Source organism: Molossus molossus, unplaced genomic scaffold (assembly GCF_014108415.1).
Source record: "Molossus molossus isolate mMolMol1 unplaced genomic scaffold, mMolMol1.p scaffold_m16_p_13, whole genome shotgun sequence".
NCBI classification, from domain to species: domain Eukaryota; kingdom Metazoa; phylum Chordata; class Mammalia; order Chiroptera; family Molossidae; genus Molossus; species Molossus molossus.
Genome location: NW_023425348.1, coordinates 1356149 through 1377787, shown reverse-complemented (window position 1 = coordinate 1377787; position 21639 = coordinate 1356149). Strand labels below are relative to the sequence as shown.

Here is a 21639-nt window from a genome sequence, read left to right as displayed (position 1 = left end):
CGCTGCATTTTTTATTTTAAGTATTTTTCTCTGTTTCTTAGAAATGTGTGTAAATCTTTTTATTTTTAATTTTTTTATTGGGGTGACATTGGTTAATAAAATTATATAGGTTTCAGGTATATAATTCTGTAGTACATCATCTGTATTTTGTGTTGTGTGTTCACCACTCCAAGCCAAGTCTTCCATCACCACTTGTTTCCTCTCTACCCTCTTCTGCCTCCCCCATACCCTCCTCTTTCCATCCAGTAGGTAATCAACATAATATTGTTCGTGTCTGGTGGGGTTTTTTTGGCTTAATCCCTTCACCTTTTTCACTGCATTTTTATTTCCTTTAGTTAATGACTGTTTGCATAGGTTTCCATTTATAAACTTATTGCTGATTTAACTCAAAATTCTGCTAGTTGTGTGTCATACCATATCTGCATCCATCTTGAAGAAATTGTTCTTGATTTCTCCCATCTGGATTTCCTGCCTTCTGTGGCTGGTACACAGCTGTCATCCTAGGATTCCCTTTCACCACCATCCTGGGATTGCCCACCTCTCCCTATGTCGGATTCCCTGATTTCTTACTTCCTGTATCTCATGTGATCCTTAGATTTACTCAATCATTTTTGTGGATCATATCCTTTAGTCGCTTCCTGAGAACAAGGGTACATGGGAGATAAATTTTGAGACTATATGAGGAAGGGGCAGTCCTCTTATGCATAGTGGTGTGGGAGCTCTAGCTGCTGCTTACGTTGGACTCCATTCACCTCCATCTCCAAAGCCCAGTATTGGTGCTGCTAATTGTTGAGTCTTGTTCTGGGCCAGGCCATAGTACTTCATGTTTTCTGAGTCCAAAACCATTCCTTATATTGTACCACATTACCTCATGAATAACTTTATTGGTGTCTATTAATAGTTTACTGTATAGGAACTCTGATGAATTGATTTTAAAAATTGGTCTGTATGCATGTGTACATGTATACATTCACATACCCCGTACTATTGAAACTAAGTTATCAAATAGATTTGGATAAATTTTCAGTTACATTTTTCACTATCCTTACTTCTTAGTATCAGAAACTGTTTAGATTTGGGTAACTCAGTAACCCCTCACTGGCTGAACTGTTACCATATGAACTTAAAAACTAAATTGATTTATAAATACATGTTTGTACATATATCTTTGATCAAAAATATATCTGAAAACATCTGTTTAATAGTACTCAAATGAGATGTGAAGATAACTAATGATTTCATTTTAGGGGGAAAATAAATATGCCATCATAGCGTTTGTGAATTGGGGATTGGCAAAGGTCTTTGGACATATCTTCAATTAATAACAGCTTTGTTGGTCTTAGGGTGTGTGTGTGTGTGTATTAGAATAGAGTAGCTATCTTCTTTATAAGTGCTTCACATGTATCAAGCTATTTAGTCCTCATAGAGTAGGTTCCATTATCATCCCCATTTTATGTATAGAGAGAATAAGGTCCTGGGATTTTAAGCAACTTGCAATATATATCATCACATTGAATAGTGGACTTGATACACAAGCCATATATCCTCGATCCAGGGCCTTAACTCCACTGTACTAAATTCACTGCTATGCTGGCAAATGTTTCAACAATGAGTAATCTTGAGGCAGGGATGATGGGGTCTGGGAGCCTTAATTGTGGCTTTTACTAACTTCACATGAAGTAAGCTACACTTGTAACCGACACCTAGGTTTAACACATAATGCTATTTTGTCATATATGTTTCATTTTTATTTGTCCCCACAGGTGCAGTTAAAGACGTCCCACCCCCAGTTACCTCTTTCTCCTCCTCTCCAGGAATAACCTATCATTTGTAGTTTTATGCTTATAACTACTTGTGTATGCAACCATAGTCAATGGGTAGTGTTATGTCCTATATTTTCCTATTAGGATTGAAGCATCAGAATGGGAATCTTTGTCACTTAAAGGTGGTAACGGTATCAATAATGAGCCCACTTAAACCCAGGCTTCTGAAAGGAAATTAGACATAACCCTTAGGGATAGGTAGTAGTGTGTTAGCAATTACAACTGGACACCTAGAGGCATTTTATGTCAGTATTTGGAAAGAAGGTTTTACTAATAAAAGCAATATAGATGCTAATAACAACATAAACTTGCCATGTGTTAAAACAAAAGGCAGGGGCTCCAGATAAATTTTCCTGCTAGGAGTATATAATAGTCACTTTTTTAGGGTCATTTTTCAGTGGAAAAGTTGGAAGGGAACATTTACTGAAAACTGAAGCAGTAGAGCCTAGTGCTTGGTTGGCATAATGCATCCCTTTGCAGGTGGCCTTCTAGAGAAGAGTGCCCCTGTGCTAGATGTAAGGTCACTCTTCCACTGGCTGAGACCTTCAGCAGTAGGCAAGTGGAAGCCCAAACTTGGGTGTCCAGAGAGTACCCTATTTTTTCTTTCGATATTTCTGTGCTCCTTCTAGTATTGCATGAGCAGGAAGCCTGCTAAACTTGATATTCTTGACCCCTCTAAATCAACTCCACCCCCTCACCCTGCCTAATGTCCCAGGAAGCTGACTTCTACAACTAGATAAACCAGAATCCTTGGTTGGGTTTTGCAAATGACAGACCACTAGGAGAAGACTGAATGAGAAGAGCAAGATGTCAGGATGCTGATCCTCTTGCCTCTCTCCATGCCATGCAGTGGTTTAGAAACGTGTGTTCCTTGGCATCATGGCTGCAAACAGCCCTCTCCTCCTGATGGAGATCTCAGGTTCAAGAACCACTTTTTCTTACCTTTTCCTCTTAGGAGTAGAGACATCTTGCTCCTGCTGAGCCCAGGCTGGTTCACCATCTCTTCTAGGTTTCTCCTATCCTTGCCTACACTCCTCACTTACTCCTTTTGGGTGTGCTGTCTCCTTTCTGCTGCAATCCTGAATAATACTGTAATTTGTACTGTGAGTAGCCCCAGGAAACAGCATCAAAGCGGGATTCTGGGATTGACATGCTCACATATTTGATGGATATACAAACAACTTTTTTGCCCAGGGAGATGGATACTTGTAATTGGTGGCAAGAGGTGTTGTCACCTTTATTCCAGTTATCACTAATGGTGGAGTGCAGTGATGGAGCACAGTGAGTTAGAGGATCAGGTAGCTGCAGCATTTAGCATTTAGTCACTATGGCCTTGCTGGGGATAGCTTTGTTTTGAGGTGATTGTTTTGGATTGCCAGGGTATACATACAGGATAAAAAGGAAATTGAAAGCAAGGATGAAACATCAGAAAACTTGTGGCAACTTACTTTAGGGGAGGAATATCTTATCTTTTGTAGCTGACAGAGGCAACCCCTCCTGTCTGAGGGAAACAGTCTTACCCCACCCCCTACACCCTCAAGAAAAAAACATGGCATCAATGACTGCACCTAAGACAATGCTCTCCTAAGGGAGTATCATTTTTCAGGATGCATATCTACCATCCATCTTTACCTCCTGGAAAATAATAAATTAGATGTCAGTGTATCCCAAACAAGTATAAGACCAGGTCAAAGAGAAGGCACCCATGCAGAAGAGTTGCAGAATACTACCACTTTGCATTGGCAGGAGTTTGGGGAATATGTGTAGGAAAGAATTCTAAGGTTATTAAAAGGATGATACAACATAGACCAGACATGTTGATATGGGTGTATTTACACAGGAAATATGATATAAGGTGTTGGTTTGAGAACTTGGGAATGGAGTTAACAATGACTCAATGGCTGCCTACTGTCAACTAGATTGAAATGTCAGAACTTTCTTGGCATGCTGTAAAGGGAAAAGTCCGAAATTCTAGGGAGCTGGAAATGTGAATTTGTTATGTGCAGACCTGCTCATTACCACAAGCTCAGTGGGTTACAAGAACAGTAATGGATTCTCAGTTCTGAAGGCCAGAAGACTAAAATTAATTTCACTGGGCTGAGATGAAGGTGTCAGGAGGGAGGGTTGTATTCCTCCTGGAGGCTCTAGGGCTCAAGCACTCTGTTCCCTGCCTCTTCTGGTGGCTGCCACCATTCCCTGGCTTTTGTCCTCGCTCCCATCTTTGTCTTCACAGACACATTGCTGCTGCTTTTGCTTGTGTCTAATCTTCCTCTGACTCCCTCTTACAAGGATGTTTGTGATTGAATTTAAGGCCCACTCAGATAACCCAGGGTTCAAAATCTTTACCTAAATCACATCTTTGATCTCTTGCTATGTAAGGTAACATTCTTAGATTCCAGAGATTAGGATTGGATATCTTGGGGGGCCATTAATCAGGCTACTACAATATGTCCAACAGGTAAATGGTTAAACAAACTGGTACATCCATACTACGGGGCACTAACTCAGTAATCTGGATGTACAACCTGGATGTATCTCCAGAGAATTATGCTGAGTGAGAGAAGGCCAATCCTACAAGGTTACATACTGTATGCTTCTATTTATATAACATTCTTTAAATGGTAAAATTACAGGAATGGAGAGCAGATGAGTGATTGCCAGGAATCAAGGAGGAGATGGGGGCAAAGAGAAGGTGGGTATGGCTGCAGGACAACATGAGGAATCCCTGTGGAGATGCTAACGTTATGTATCTTGATTGAATCAATATAAAAATCTTGATTGAGATCCTGTTCTACAGTTTTACATTCAAAGGGTAAAATATCTAGAACATCTCTAGTATTTTATAGCTGTGTGTGAATTTGCGATTATGTAAAAAGCTTAATTGGAAACTTCCTTTTTTCTTGAAATAATGACTAGTTTCTGTTTTCCTGACTGACCTCAGACCAACATAGCCTCCATCTCCTACTCCCTCAAATGAGTAATCTTCCACTAGTGTTTGCCCACGTCAGTTGAGCTCACGATTCTCAGATCATCCTTGAGAAGGTTGGCTGCTGTCCCCATATATGATCTCTCACCCCTCACCATCTGCTGAAACGCTCTTATAGTGCCCTCGGTATTGCTAGGTCAATCATTAGCTAAATCCTCTTTTTCCTCAACTTTTCTTTCCTCTGACATTCCCTCCGCTCACTTGCCCTAACTGAAGTGTGGCTCTCCTCTTAAATCACCATTCCCCTCCAGACCTCTCAAATGTGGCTGTTTCATTCCTACCTTCCTAATACCACTTGCCCTGGAGGGTGCATAGGTCCTCTGGTTCCTTCATGAGACCTTCAGGCTAGTCCTCTCCTTTCTCCTGTTCTGTCCATCATCAGTCTATACCACCCCCCTCTATCTCTTCTCACCACAGTGGCCTCATTCCTTGGCCCACTCTCTTGGTTACTCTAATGTACATGTAGATGATCAATCCTGTATTCTAAAGAGTCAGCTCCTTGCCCTCTTTTCCAATGTTCTTCATGTTCCTCAGATACTTTCTTCTTGAGCATTTCCTGGGACTTAGTAACTAACGTCTCTATTATTTCATTTTCAGACATCCTGCTTTCCAACCATCATCTCCTATCTTTTTTTTCAAAAAATATCTTTATTGTTGAAAGTATTACAGATGTCCCTTTTTTCTCCCATTTACCCCCTCCACCTTATTCCGCTCCCCAACCCCCCAGGCCATCCCCACACTCTTGTCTGTGTCCATGGGTTATTCATATATTCATATAAATTCTTTGGTTAATCTCTTTCTGTCCCCCTCCTCTCCTCTGAGATTAGTTTACATCCTCTGACAAATGAACTCCAGTAATCTTAATCTCACCGATTCTTGAATTCATTGATCCTGTTACAGTTTCACCATCTCTTATCCACTTCATGTCCTTACTTGCTTTCTTGATCACTTTAAATTCTATGATCAAACATTTCCTTGCATATTCCTTTAATTTTCTTGCCCTTCCTTTGTTAAATGTTTGGGTAAACCACAACCCTGGTTACACCCACTTTCTATTTCTTTTGTGTCTGCATTCACATAACTGAACCTGGCTGGAGAAAACTAGGTTCCATGGTCTCAGTTTAAATCCATGATAACTGACCACAAGTGGGCCACCCATGCTACCCAGTGAGTCATCATACTATAATTCAGTCTTCTGTTCTTCTAAATGTCTTTTTTATATCTCTCCTCCCTTTCTCAAAACCCTGACACTGCGCTGGATTGTTCTCAGCTGATGGCATTACTTATTTCGCTGGACAAAAATTGAAGCTATCAGGAAAGAACTTCCATAAACTCTCAGCAATATCACATCTGCCCACCTTCCTACATCTGTTCCAACTCCAGCTTCTCTCCTATTACTATGGATGAGTCATGCTTCTAACCAAGGCACCTGTGGATCACTTCCCATCCCCTCTCATTAATCAAAAATGTGGCTCTGACAGTTCTTCTCTTCTGTATCACCATTTCAGCATACCAACTTGCAGTTGTTTTCCCTCTTAAAGTTAATAATTACCATCCCTTACCACTGTACTTCCCATTTAACAGTATGACATTGTATGCACTCAATGACTGCAAACTCTCTTCTCTCATTCTCTGTTCAATCTAATTCTCAGTAGGTTTTCACTCTTACTTGTCCATAGAAATGGTTCTTATCTAATTTGTAAGTGGCATTCACATTACTAAAGTAAAGAGTCAAGACTCACTCACCAGCACTGGCCGGGTTGCTAAGTGGTTAGAGCGTCAGCGCACGGACTGGAGAGTCCTGGGTTGGGTTCCTGCTAAGGGCATGTACCTTGGTTGCAGTTTGTCCCCGGCCCTGGTTGGGATTGTGTGGGTGGCAGTCAGTCGATGTGTCTCTCTCACATCGATGTCTCTCTCTCTCTCTTTCACTCTATCTGAAGATAAATGCAAAAAATGTCCTCGGGTGAGGATAAAAAAAAAAAAAAAAAAAAAGACTCTCACCAATTTAACCAATTGGCACCATTTTATAGTCCCAGTTAATTACCTTTCTTTTTTCTTTTTTCTTTTTTCATCAGGTTTCAAGAACATGGTATGTTACTTGTTTTCTCTTCCCACCCCTCATATCATTGCTAACCAGGGGCTATGTGAGATCCTCCTCATCTTCCTAAACTGTAGAGCAGCCCAATTCTTGGACCTGGTACTGCATCTCTTTTCTACCCATACTTACTCCTTTGGTGACCTCATCCTGCCTCAGGCTTCAAATCTACTGACATGCCTGTGTCTTCCAAATCTTTGTATTCTGCCCTTAACCTGTCCTCAGACTCATAACTGCAAATGCCCACGAAACATGTCCACTTCACATCTACCAGTCTCTGTTATGTCCCTGATGTCATCTCCAGTTATTCTCCCCAAGTTTACTCAATTTCAGGCACCTGGCCTCCTCGTTCCTTGAATGTCAGGCAAAGGCACACTCTTGCTTCAGGCCTTTGCACTTGCTTTGCCTCTGTCTGCAATGTTCCCCACATATCCACTGGACTCTCTCATTTCCATCAGATCTTTATTCTGACATCACCTCCTTAGTGGGGCCATTCCTAGCTGCTCTATCTAGAATTGAAAACTGCCCCTTCTCCCACTCCCACACTTCTAATATCCCTTCCCTACCTTACTTTTCTTCCTGGCACTTACCATCATTTATTTTCCTTTCTTGATTACTATCTGTTCCTTGGTTTTGTCCCTGCCAGACTGTAAGCTCCATGGGGGACAGGAACTTTGTTTACTGCTGTTTCTTCAGGGTCCTAGAACAGTTTCTAACTCATAAAGTTCAGAAACTATTTGTTGAATGAATAAATATTGGGATTTTCTATTAGTTTACTAGGGCTACCATAATAAGTTACCTCGACCTGGGTGGCTTAAATAGCAGAAATTTATGTTCTCACAGTCCTGGAGGTGGAAGTCAAGATCAAAGTATCTGCAGGGTTAGTTCCTTCTGATGCCTTTCCCCTTGCTTTTAGATGGATGACCACCTTCTCACTGTATCTTCACATGGTCTTCCCTCTGTGTGTGTTGGTATCCTAATCTCCTATTCATATGAGGACACCAGTTATATTGAATTAGGGCCCACCCTAATGATTTCATTTAACCTTAATTACATCATTACACCAGTATCTAAATACAGTCACGTGAGGAGTCAGGGACTTCAACATATGAATTTGGGGTTGCACAGTTCATTCCATAACACATTACTGTCTATATTACCTATTTTATTTATTTTTTAATTTTAATTATTTTATTGTTGACATTATTACAAAATGTCTGCCATTTTCTTCCCTTTTGCCCACCTCTATTCAGACCTTTTCTTCCCCTCCCTCTGGCCCTCACCACACTGTTGTCTCTGTCCATGGGATGTGCATGTATGTTCTTTGGCTAATCTCTTCACCTTCTTTCATCCAGTCCAACCCTATATTACCTATTTAATCATTTCCTCAGGTGCGTTATTTCTGTCTCCTCTCCCCCCTCATTATTTGCTCACATGGTACTGATATCTTCCTTGCTCTTATCCCAATTTATAACTACATATCTATATATTTATTTGTATAATGTCTGTTTCTACCTTCTACCTCTAGACTCTTCAGTTCCTGGCATTGTGTTGAAACTTCAATTATATTCTTAACTTGAACATCATAACCTCCTTACAAGGTAAGTATGATTACTCTCATTTCAAGAGTATACAAATTGAGGCTTGAAAGAGATTAAGTAATATTTCTGAGGTCACAATACTAGTAAATGGTATCATCTGATTGTAATTTAATTCACTCAAACACCCCTTGTCTTTCCTCTACCACACTGTCATCAGGATGAAGGGTGAAGAGTCATACTTCTGCCTATGTGCTGTGAGACTGCCTTTAGCGCAGGTCTCATGTTTCAAGAAATAGGACCAAGTATAGAATCTGAATAATTATACCCACAGGTTGAATTTGAATCTCATACCTATGTTTTTTTAATGCTGCAATTTCTCTTGTCCTTGATGATCATCTAAATTTATTCTTCCTTTCATAAAATTCAGAAGCTAAAGATATTAAGAAAGTTTGTTTCCTTATTAAAGTGTCAGAATTATACAATGAATGCTTATGTCAAGGCAATCGCTATTATTTTATCCTAAAATGCAGAGGAAAAGGTCATTGCTTTTGTTATGCATTTTAACATATGTTCTTGAAGACAAGCCAGAGCTCTATTTGTGGAAAACCATGGTAGGCTTTGAAACTCAGTTATTTATGGTTTGGAGAATATCATTCTCTCTTTGGGTGTAGCTGATAGTTTAAAATTAAATTTTTTCTCCATAGATTTTATATTTTAGAATGAGTTTTGCTATAAAATGTATTTCATGTTTGCACTGAAAAATTTAATTCCACTGAACATGAGTTGAGCAGTCATTTAATTGACAGGAAAATAGCTGTCAATACCTTTTCTTTTGATCTGTAGGCAGAAATAATATAGGTCACAGTGTGACTACTTATAACTGTTAACTCTAGTTTGCATTTGGCATTTCCAGATCACTTCTCTGAATTTATTGATGTTGGCATTTCCAAACCACTCCTCTGAATTTATTTATTGATGTTTAATGATCATTTTAAAATTGGCATCTGGGGTGGAGAGATGAGTCTTAAGCTATGTTTGAGGAAGCTGTTTATCGGTTTTCTCTTTCTGTTTATGTGTAGCTCCTAAAGCTAAAAGACTAGACCATTTCATTCAAATAAATTTAATTGTGTAAAAAGCAAATGTACATTGAAAATGAGCTACAGTCTTAGATAATTATCAGTACACTTGAAATCTGATATTAATTTAGGGACTTAAAATAGGTCTGCTCTAAGCCTATAGACAATTAAATACATACTATGAATGGTAATTAAAACAGAAATAGCCTGAATCTTCATGCGTAAATTCCTGTTGTTTCCCTAGGAACTCCTCATGTACAAAAGAATGCAGTCAACCATAACATTGAGTAAAAACATTCATCTTTTAATAACTTGAAAGAGATAATCATACTGTTTAGTGGAGTTTGGTTTGTATCACTATTGAAGACCTATTGTTTTTAATGATCAAAGAATTAATTTGAGTTTTATCTCTTATATTTGGATATTCAGGATTAAGCTAAGTAACCTTGAAACAGATGAATTAAAACCATTTTAGAACTGAACTAGACTAGAAAAGCCAGATACTGGAGTCTTGATAAAGGTAATTTGAACATTCCTTTCCTTCAATGAAAAAGAAGTACAGCCCTGGCTGGTGTGGCTCAGTTGGTGGAGCATCATCCCATGCACCAGGTGGCATGTTTGATTTTGGTTGGGGAACATACCCAGGTTCCCGGTTCGATCCCAGTCTGAGTGAGAATGGAAAGCAACCAATCCGATCTCTTTCTCTCTAGCATCAATTTGAAAAAAAAAGAACTATAATTTTTGGATCATGATCAAGAAGAAGATGGTTTCTGGGGTTCCAAAAAATAGCAAGTAATTAAGGATGAAGGATACATAAAACCTTACTAAATCTTCTTTCACAGAAACCATGTTTCAAATGTCAAATGCGTTTTCTTTTGGAATTACCTGTTGCAATTTTGGCATGATTAATTTACTAAAAAAAAAAAAATGGTTACATCTCCCTGGATCTTAATCACATTTTTATTTAGAATTATCACTTAAAATTGTATTTCTCAAAGTACTTGATAGATTGTAAATCAAGACAAATTTGCTTGTGAAGTTATCAAATAGAGAAGTGTTCCCAAAGCAATTATTTCACCTTTTACAGGAAAACGAATCTTTTAAGTCCTTAGTTCATTTATGTTATATGTCAGTTACTTATGTTTTAGACTATTTTTGGTGTGTGTGAAAATGTGTAGTATTTGATGATTTAAAGGCTTAACTCATCTAGAGTTAGTCAGAAACAAATGTAATACATTATGTCCAAAGTAATCCTGCCGAAATTCCATCATGAGAAACAGTTGATTTATTTCAAACAGATTTTCTTTGTTTTTTTATAATGATCTGAGTCATAGGAGAATTTCTTTCTATTAACCTAGAGGCAAGGCAAGAGAAAGTTTTTTTCAGAGAACATGGCCCATTCTTAGAGGTACCCAGGACAATTAAGAAAGCTACTTGGATGGAAAACTAGATGGGGACTCATGGTGGGCTCAGATTTTTCAACAACATTCTGTTAGGATATCTTTGGTTTACCAGTTTGGTTTTATAGAGTAAACTATATAATTATCACAAAGTTTATATACTCACTAATAAACTTTCAGCCCATTATGTTCATATCTACCAGAATTGTCTCTCTGGCAAACCAGATTAAATTATATCATTGTATTGCTTGAAAAGTAGGATTAGTTCTTTTTATCTTGTAAGTTTAAGATCTTTAATATGGCTTACAACACTCCAGTCACAAACCCCTCCAAATCTTCACTTCTCTACTATTTTTCACTCCACTATTCTTTAGCTACCCCAGCTCCTCAGTTGTCTCTGTCTTTTCCAGCTGACTGCTTTATGTAAGTTCATGACCGCAAATATTAAAGGGGCTGTAGGGCTGCCCTGCCGTCACACTACATTTGTTTGGTCCACTCACCCAGATGACTGTTCCATGCCTTTCCTTCTCTCCTCCAACCTCTAACACAGCATTCTCATCCTTATTCTCAGCTGATTGCTTGTGTTCTGTTCCACTGGAAAAGCAGAGTCTCTCGGAAGAAACCTTCCCCAATCTGCCTCCATCCACCACATCTGTCCACCTCACGGCATCTGCTTCCTGTCACTGCCTTCCTTCTTGCTGCTAAGAGAGGGGTTGCCCATACTCCTGCTTAAGACAATCCTTTCCATCTGCACCTTGAATTTCTGTTCCCTTACTTAGGATGTCACATTGGCAATTCTCACCTTTTTGACATGTCAGTTTCCTCATCTTGATTGCATAATAACCCAAACATATAAGCATGATTTTGCTGTTCTCATTTCAAAAAACGATCCTCTCTTGATCCCACATATCCTCTCTTATACCGTCCCATGTTTCTGTTTGCGTTTTCTGCAAAAACTTGAGTTTTTAGTTTCTCTCATTCATTAACTATAGAACCTGCTCAAATCAGGCTTTTTCTCCACTCTAGAGTATGAACCATTTCTTACTGATACATGTTTCATAATTGAATGGAGGACTGAATAAGTACATGAATGGACAAAGAATAATTTCCTTCAAATTATAGTGTTATTGCTACTAGTTATATATTTTGTTTGACAAAAACTTTATTTTAAAAATGGTGTCATATTGAAGGAGGGATTTGTGGCAGATATTTTGGGACAATCATTCTTTTAAAAAAAGTATGTTTAAAAAGACATTTCCTATATACAAAGTAGGCATCTAATACACATATGCGAAATCAATAGAACTGGATTTATAGAACAGGAGAAAGCATCATCAGTAGAAAATGTAGACTTGGTTGTAGTCCCATTTCTGCCACAGACCTTGAACATGAAGGTTGCCTTCTAAAGTCCCTTCTACCGTTTTATAAATTTACAAGTAGAAGTAAATTATGTATCTATTCTTTAGTGAAATTAGTGAAAAGGCAAACAAAAACTCAGCCCATTCAAAGCACAGCCCGTTTTGCTAACAAGAAAAGAATATGAGGTTTCTCTCTGTCTGACTCCACTGGAAATGGATTACCTTGCATTTGCAGCACTAATCTCATACAAAGCTAGTGCTTGAAACTGACTAGTGATATAAATAGAAACCCATAGACTTTCTGTTATTGTTCAAAGGGATCTAATTCTAACACCTGCAGAAAACATCTTAGATTGGAGTTCCATGGGACCAAAAATAAAACTAACATAACCTATTGTCTGATCTGAATGGCTTTAGGGCTCCATTGCTAAAAGAATAAAATAATACCTTGGTAAATTAGATGTAGATGAGAACCATTAAATCTTTCTACATCGATATTAAATTTGCTAAAAATACCAAAATAATATTACTTTGATTGATAGGAAAGATTCTACAATATATTTCCAATAGGTACTGCATGTAAGTTACCACCACAAAACATTACATTAATCAACTTACTGATATTAATTACCCTATAATGATATATGTAAGAATATGTGTGTGTGTGTGTGTGTGTATGTGTGTTTCAGAATATATATATATATATATATATATATATATATCTGAAACTTTACTGCTATAATTGATTAGATGTAAGCCCGTAGACCTGTGCCTTGCAGCAAACTGAGTGCTGCTGGTGCAGTGTGGAGCACAGGTGTGATGTAATCAAAGGGCTTAGAGTCTTAATCAGATAAACCAGCAAGTATTTGGACAATCCCTCATTGTGAAGTGCTTTTCAAAGCAAACCTCAAAAAATATGCTTTGCAATAATAAGATTCAGGGTTCAGAAAGTCATGTATAATTGGGCTATTAGGGTTACATCAGAGAAGAAAAAGTCTAGTTCTAAGAACTCAGGAAAGAGGGAAAAACAATCCTAGCCCCCAGTAGTACCTGAGTCTCCTAGCATAAACTTATTTATCCATATCCAACAGCTGTAGAGAAGTGGTTGTCGAACTTCAGGAAACATCTCTGAAACTTGCAAAAGTTGGAATTGCTAGGTTCTCACCTAGAGATTCAAATCCATTTGGGTGACCCCCGGAGGTTTGAAATCTACATTTTTAACAAGCATCCCACTAAATAGAAGACTCTTTAAAAATAAGGAGCTATTTCCTTTGTGAGACAAATCAGTTGCTTGTATTAAAAATGGGTTTTCCCAAGAGAATGAACAGCTCTTTCATGTGTTCAACACTCAGACTTTAAAGTGATTACATACTTAAGCACTGTGACCTCAGGTTATGTTTTAGTTCTCTTGTTCACAAAAGAAATAATGCTTGTTTTTGTGTGTGTGTGTGTGTGTGTGTTTAAGTAATGTCTTGTTGTGGAATCAAATAGAATTTTTATTTTTATTTAATTAATTTATTTATTTTTGTTACAGATGTTTCTCCTTTTCCCTCAATGATACCCCCCTCCCCGTCCCTCCCCACCCTGTCCCCAGCTTTGTTGTCCATGTCCATTGTTCATGCACACATAAGTTCTGTGATTTATTCTCCCACACTCCTTCTTCTAGGGATTGTCAGTCTGACCCCGCTTCAACGTCTTTGGGGCTACCCCGTTCCTCAGACTGTTATGTTCATTATATTCCACAAATAAGTGAGATCATGTGATATTTGTCTTTCTCTGCTTGGCTTGTTTTGCTTAGGATAATACTCAGCAGTACCCTCCATGCCGTCTCAAAGGATAAGAGATCTTTCTTTCTTACAGCTGCATAGTACTCCATTGTGTATATGTACCATAGCTTTTTTATCCATTTGTCTACTGCTGTACATTTGAGATGTTTCTAGATCTTAGCTATTATAAATAGTGCTGGTATGAACATGGGGGTACATATATTCTTTCTGATTGGTGTTTCAGGCTTTTTAGGGTATATTCCTGGAAGTGGGATCACTGGGTCAAATGGAAGTTCAATTTTTAATCTTTTGACATAATACCATATTGCTTTTCATAGTGGCTGCACCAGTCTGCATTCCCACCCAGCAGTGTACTAGAGTTCTCTTTTCTCCACATCCTCGCCAACACTTGTTTGATGATTTGTTGATGGCGGCCATTCTGACAGGTGTGAGGTGATACCTCATTGTTGTTTAAATTTGCATCTCTGGTGATTAGTGATGTTGAGCATTTCTTCATATGTCTCTTAGCCATTTGTATGTCCTGTTTGGAGAGGTGTCTATTTAGTTCCTCTGCCCATTTTTTAATTGGGTTCTTTGTCTTCCTTTTGTTGAGCTCTATGAGCACACTATATATATTGGAAATTAATCTCATATCTGATGTATCATTGGCAGTGGGTTGCCTTTCCATTTTGGTGGTTGTTTCTTTTGCTGTGCAGAAGCTTTTGAGTTTGATGTAGTCCCGTGTGTTCATTTTCTCCTTTGTTTCTGTTGCCGTAGGTGATGTATCAGTGAAAATTCTGCTGCGTATGACGTGTGAAATTTTGTTGCCTACAGTTTCTTCTAGAAATTTTATGGATTCACGGGTCACATTTAAGTCTTTTATCCACTTTGAGTTTATTTTTGTGTATGGTGTAAGTTGATGGTCTAGTTTCATTTTTTTTTTTTTTTTTTTGCATGTAGCTGTCCAATTTTCCCAGCACCATTTATTAAAGAGACTGTCTTTACTCCACTGTATGCTCTTGCCCCCTTTGTCAAATATGAATTGAGTATATTGTCTTGGGTCCATTTCTGAGATTTGTATTCTGTTCTATTGATCTATCTGCCTGTTCTTGTGCCAGTACCAGGCTGTTTCGATTACAGTGGCTTTGTAGTATAACCTGAAATCTGGTAATGTGATCTCTCCAACTTTGTTCTTCTTTTTCAAGATTGCTGTGGCTACATGGGGTCTTTGTTGGTTCCATATAAACTTTTGGAGTATTTGATCTAGTTCTGTGAAGTATGTCATTGATATTTTGATGGGGATTGCATTGAATCTATAGATTGCTTTGGGTAGTATGGATATTTTAATGATGTTAATTCTTTTAATCCATGAACAAGGTATGTGCTGCCACTTTTTTATATCTTTCTCTATTTATTTTTTCAATGAACTGTAGTTTTCTGCTAATAGGTCCTTTAACTCTTTGTTTAAGTTTATTCCTAGGTATCTTAATTTTTTTGCCATGATGGTAAATGGGATTGTTTTTTTAGTTTCTCTTTCTGTGAGTTCATCATTGGTGTATAAGAATGCCATCGATTTCTTGACATTAATTTTGTATCCTGCTACTTTGCCAAATTCATTTATTGAGTCTAGTAAATTTTTGATAGAATCTTTGGGGTTTTCTATGTATAGTATCATGTCATCTGCGAATAATGACAGTTTCACTTTCTCCTTTCCAATTTGGATCCCTTTTATTTTTTCTTCCTGTGTGATTTTGTGGCTAAGACTTTCAGTACTATGTTAAATAAAGTGGCAAAAGAGGGCATCTTTGTCTTGTTTTTAAGGGAAATGCTTTTAGTTTTTGCCCATTGAGTATGATGTTGGCTGTAGGTCTTTCATATATGGCCTTTATTATGTCGAGATATGATCCCTCTATTCCCAGATGGCTGAGCGTGTTTATCAGAAACAGGTGCTGGATTTTTCCGAATGCTTTTTCAACATCTATTGATATGATCATATGCTTTTTTATTATTATTATTTTTTTATTGATTTTTGAGAGAGAAGAAGCGACAGGGAGAGAGAGATAGAAACATCGATGAGAGAGAACATCGATTGGCCGTCTCCTGCATGCTCGCCATTGGGGAATAGGCCCACAACCTGGGCATGTGTTCTGGCCAGGAATAGAACCAGCGACCTCTTGGTGCATGGTTTGATGCTCAACCAGTGAGCCACAGTGGATCATATAATTTTTATCTTTCATTTTGTTTATGTGGTGTATCACATTTATTGATTTGCAAATATTGTAGCAGACTTGCATCTTTGGGATGAATCCCACTTGGTCATGGTGAATAATTTTTTTGATGTATTGCTAGATTCGATTTGCTAGTATTTTGTTCAGGATTTTGGCATCTATGTTCTTCAGGGATATTGGCCTGTAGTTTTCTTTCTTTGTAGTGTCATTTTCTGGTTTTGGAATGAGAATTATGCTGTCCTCATAAAACGAGTTTTTAAGTCTTCCTTCTTCTTGAATTTTTTGAAATAGTGTGAGGAGAATTGGTATTAGTTCTTTGAATGTTTGGTAAAATTCCCCCGTGAAGCCGTCAAGTCCTGGGCTTTTGTTTGCTGGCAGAGTCTTGATTACATCTTTAATATCTTTTGTTGGTATTGGTCTGTTCAAGTTTTTTATCTCTTCCTGGTTCAGTTTTGAGAGACTGTGTGTTTCTAGAAATTTGTCCATTTTGCTTAGATTGTCGAATTTGTTGCTGTTTAATTGTTCATAATATTTGTTAATGATTTTATGTATTTCTGTGGTGTCAGTTATTATTTCTCCTCTTTCATTTCTGATTTTGTGTATTTGAGTTCTCTCTGTTTTTTGGTGAGTCTAGCTAAGGGTCCATCAATCTTGTTTATCTTTTCAAGGAACCAGCTCTTTGTTTTATTGATCCTCTGAATTTTTTTTTTTTTTTTTGTCTCCATGTCATTTATTTCTGCTCTGATATTTACTTCCTTCCTGCTACTTGCTCTGGGTTTTCATTTTGTTTCCTTTCTAGTTCTTTAATTTGTGAGGTTAGATAGTTTACTAGAAATCTTTCTTATTTCCTAAAGTAGGCCTGTAGTGCTGTGAACTTCCCTCTCAGAACTGCTTTTGCTACATCCCATAGATTTTGTGTTGTTTTGTGTTCATTTGCATCGGTTTCCAGGACATTTTTAATTTCTTCCTTGATCTTCTTGATAACCCATTTATTATTCAATAACATGCTATTTAGCCTTCATGTTTTCAAATGGCTTTGCATGTTCATGTTGCAATTGATTTTTAGTTTCATGCCATTGTGATCTTAGAATATGCTTGATATGATTTCAATATTCTTGAACTTGTGGAGTCTTAGTTTGTGCCCTAACATGGAGGCTGTCTTTGAGAATGTCCCATGTGCACTTGAGAAGAATGTGAATTCTTCATTTTTGGGGTGTAATTCTCTGTAGATATCTATGAAATCCATTTGATCTAGTGCTTCATTTAGAGTCTGTGTTTCCTTGTTAATTTTTTGTCTAGATGTTCAATCCAGTGATGTCAGCGGAGTGTTGAAGTCCCCTACTATGATTGTATTGCTGTTGATTTCTATTTTGAAGTCCTCCAGAATATTTTTAAAATATGTTGGTACTCCTATATTGGGTGCATATATGTTTTCCAAGGTTATACCTTCCTGTTGAATAGATCTTTTCAATATTATGTAGTGGTCTTCTTTGTCTCTAGTTATGGTCTTCATTTTGAAATCTACTTGATCAGTATGAATATTGCTACCCCAGCTTTTTTTTTCCTTTTTGTTTGTTTGAAAGATTTTTTTCCATCTCGTCACTTTCAATCTATGTGAATCTTTGTTGTGAGGTGGATCTCTTGTAAACAACATATAGATGAATCATGCTTTCTTATCCAGTCAGCTACTCTGTGTCTTTTTATCGCAGCCTTCAAACCATTCACATTTAAGGTGATGATTGATATGTACTTATTTATTGCCATTATTGTTTAGTGTGGTTGTATTTTTCTTCCTATTTCTTCTACTAATGACAGCAGTCTTTTTAGCATATTTTGCAGTGCTGAGTGGGTGTTAATATATTTCCTTAACCTTTTATTTGTCTGGGAAACTCTTTATTTGATCTTCTATTTCGAATGATAACCTTGCCGGATAGAGTAGTACTGGAATCAGATTCTTGTTTTTCATGGCCTTGATTACTTCATGCCACTCCCTTCGGCCTGTAGCATTTCTGTTGAGAAGTTAGCTAAGAGCCTAATGGGGTTTCATTTGTAGGTAACTTGTTGCTTCTCTCTTGCTGCTTTTAGGATTCTCTCTTTGTCTTTAATTTTTGGCATTTTAATTACTATGTGTCTTGGTGTGGGCCTGTTTGGGTTCTTCTTACTTGGTGCTCTCTGTGCTTTTTGAACTTGAATGCCTTCTTGCATCACCAAGTTAGGAAAGTTTTCTGTCACTATTTCTTCAAGTATATTCTCTAACCCTTGCCCATTTTCTTTCTTCGGGGACTACTATGATGCGAATGTTATTATGTTTCCAGTTGTCCCACAGTTCTCTTAAGCTATCTTCCTGTTTTTTATTTTCTATTTTTTATTTTTTTTTGATCAGTTGATTTTTTCTACCCTGTCTTCTAATTCACTGATCTGGTCCTCAGCTTCCTCTACTGTGCTGGTTAGTCCTTCCAATGTGTTCCTGATTTCTGCTATGTCGTTCTTCATTTCCACTTGGTTGGTTTTCAATGTTTCTATATCTTTACTCATGATGCTGATGTCCTTACTCATGCCATTGAGCTTCCTCAAGATCATGGCTCTGAACTCTTACCTCTGATAATTTGCTTAGCTGCATTTCATTTATCATATCTTCATTAGAGTTCTCCTGTTCTTTCATTTGGGATTTCTTTCATTGTTTCACCATTTTGGCTATCTCAGTGGGTTTTTTAGCCTGCCAAATTTTCTCTGTGGTGTTGGTGTTCTGCTATTTGTGGCTCTATCTACTAGGTTTAGATGGGCCTGGGTGGGCCCACGTTAAACACCACTGTCAAGTCTTACTTTCCTGGGTAGACTTGCAAGCCCAGGAAAGGTTCAATTATCCTCTAGCTTTTTCCTGGAGGCTAGTAGTCTCAGTTACTCAGTGCCTAGGAATGTAGCCCTGGTGTTCTGCACAAGAGGATTTCCAGAGGGTGGGATAGATGCTGGTTGTTAATGAGCCCCCATTTGCATTTCTTTGCCTCACCTTGGAACGGCTGAATCTCTGAGGGGGTGGGGAGGCTGCTGATTTTCCCCACAGCTCTGGGAAGGAGCACACTGGCCATTGTCCTTTGTGGCCGCAGCTCAGCAAAAAGTCTGAGTGCCCTCCAAATCCCGGCTGTCCCCACAGAGTTCCAGCCCAGTCTGCCCTTCCTCTGCAGTAGCTCCCTGGTTAGTGGCTGTGGCTATTTTAGTGCTCTGTCCTGGCTTTCTGTACTGTGGACCGGGCTTGGTCTTTATTCCCCAAGGGAGCTGCTCACAGCTAAGACTGCTGCTGTCTGTGGGCTCCCAGCCTGCCACCCTCTCCTGCCTCCACAGATCCTACCAGTGTCCCTTGTTATATGGTCCTGACCTGCTGCTTTTCTGTTGCTTTTTTCTGACGATTTGTCTTTATTTTAGTTGTAATTCCCGTTTGGTCCTGGGAGTTTGTCTGTGTAGTTTGTCACTCCGCCTCCATTTTCACATCTTCCAAGCCTATCTTGAGTGTAGGTGGGTTGCACAGGCCTCTGTGGTGCCCCCACACCCTGCAGGTCCCGCGGGTAACTGGATTGCACAGTCCCTTTGGGGACCCAGCTTCATGCCTATGTCATGGGCTGCTGGGTCGCACAGGCCTCTCTGGTGCTTCCGCACCCCACAGATCCCGTGGGTAATTGATGGTACAGTCCTTGCTGGGTCCCAGAGGCCTCTCTGGTGTCCCCGCACCCTGTAGGTCCCATTGGGCGGGCAGCTGGATTGCGCTAGTTTATCTAGGGCTCCAGCTGCCCACTGCTCTTGTGAGCTGCTGAACTGCACAGGCCTCTGTGGAGCCTCGGGTCCCGCTGTTGGCAGCTGGGCCGTGCTACTGCCCCGTGGGGCTCAACTCCTGCTCAGCTTTTGCTGTAGTTTTTGGCAATGGGTCTCAGCTTCTGGTCTGTGCTTCTGTTGCCTGGGGATGAATGTCTGCTCCCCAGCATCTGTTGTTGGGGGTATATCTGGACTCTGATCGGGCTGCTACTATGGGGGATGGTGCTGGGCTCGCAGCTTCCACCAGTGGCACCTTGGCAGCTCCACTACTGTGCACCGGTCTGTGTTGATACAGAGTGTCCACTGGTCTGATGGTGCCAGATGTGCTGGTGGCTAAGGTTGATGGTCCCTAGCCACTCCCACTGCCTCTTCCCAGGGAAGACCCGGGATCTTCCAAAATGGTGGGACTTCCCCCTGGTGCAGGGTGAAGAGCCTGAAGGGCCGCTTACTGTGGTAGCTGGCTGCACCCATCCACAGCACAGGGACCTTCTGCTCTGAGTCACTGCACTGCTTGGGTTTGGTCGTCCACCTTCACGTCCACTCACACTCTCTCACGCACTCGCTCACTCTCTCACACACTCACCCTCCCTCCGGTCCTGCTCGCCGCCATCTTTCAAGGACAGGGTTCAAATAGAATTTTTAAAAGGATGCATGAGAAATTGGAACTCGTCTTGGCCAGTTTGTCTCAGTGGTTGGAGTGTCGGCGTACGGAGCAGAGAAAAGTTGGAACTCGGTTAAGTCATTCAACTTTCCTCATTTGAATTTTATTGGAGAAGCAAAGATTAATTATTCATGTTTATTTCCCATTTATAATCTAATTATATTAAACTGTACTTTACTCACCAAGGTATAAATATGAATAATATAGTCCCTGTCCACAAAGAGCTTTTAATTGCTTGGTGGGTGATAGGCATATTAATAAATAAGTGCAATAAAGAATGATTGGTATTATTATTACAACATAAGCCTAGTAGGTCTGGAAACAAATGGCTAAGTCAACTCTCACTGGGTGGTAAGGAGTCACAGAGAAGTTACATAAAGAAGTTAATGTTTGACTTGGTTTTTTCCAGCTTCATTGAGATATAATTGACAAATAGTTTGTGTAAATTTAAGGTGTAAAACGCAATGATTTGGTACATGTATATACTGTGAAATGATTCCCACAATCATTTAACACATCCAACACCTCACATAGTTATCTTTTTTTGTGGTAAGAAGATTTAAGATTAATCTCTTAGCAGCTTTCAAGTACACAGTGTAGTAGTAACTGTGGTTATCACACTGTACATTACATCCCTAGAACTTATTCATTTTGTAATTGAAAGTTTATGCCCTGTGATCCCATCTCCCTATTTTCCCCATCCTCTGGCCCCTGACAATCACAAAATTACTCTCTGTTTCTGTGAGTGAGTTTGACTTTTTCAGATTCTATTCATAAGTGATATAAAATGTTTGTCTTTTTCTGTTAGTCTTATTTCACTTAGCATAATGTCCTCAAGTTTTGTCCACATTCTCATAAATGGCAGGATTTACTCTTTTATGGCTGAATAATATTCCATTTT

The 21639-nt window shown here is 38.9% G+C and overlaps 1 protein-coding gene across 5 annotated transcripts in view; it reads left to right on the top strand.

Annotated features, from left to right (window-relative positions):
* The window catches only part of AASDHPPT (aminoadipate-semialdehyde dehydrogenase-phosphopantetheinyl transferase), a 76622-nt gene that overhangs the window by 24342 nt on the left and 30641 nt on the right, over positions 1-21639 (top strand). Inside the window, exons 7-10 of one of the 5 annotated variants that reach the window (XR_004959285.1) lie at positions 4457-4515; positions 6885-6898; positions 8433-8505; positions 9951-10041. The exons of 2 other annotated variants lie outside the window; for them this stretch is intronic. The gene's annotated coding sequence lies outside the window, so the exon portion shown is untranslated. The remainder of the gene's footprint in view (positions 1-4456; positions 4516-6884; positions 6899-8432; positions 8506-9950; positions 10042-21639) is intronic. 2 more of the 5 variants (XR_004959284.1, XR_004959283.1) reach the window with 2 other exon arrangements.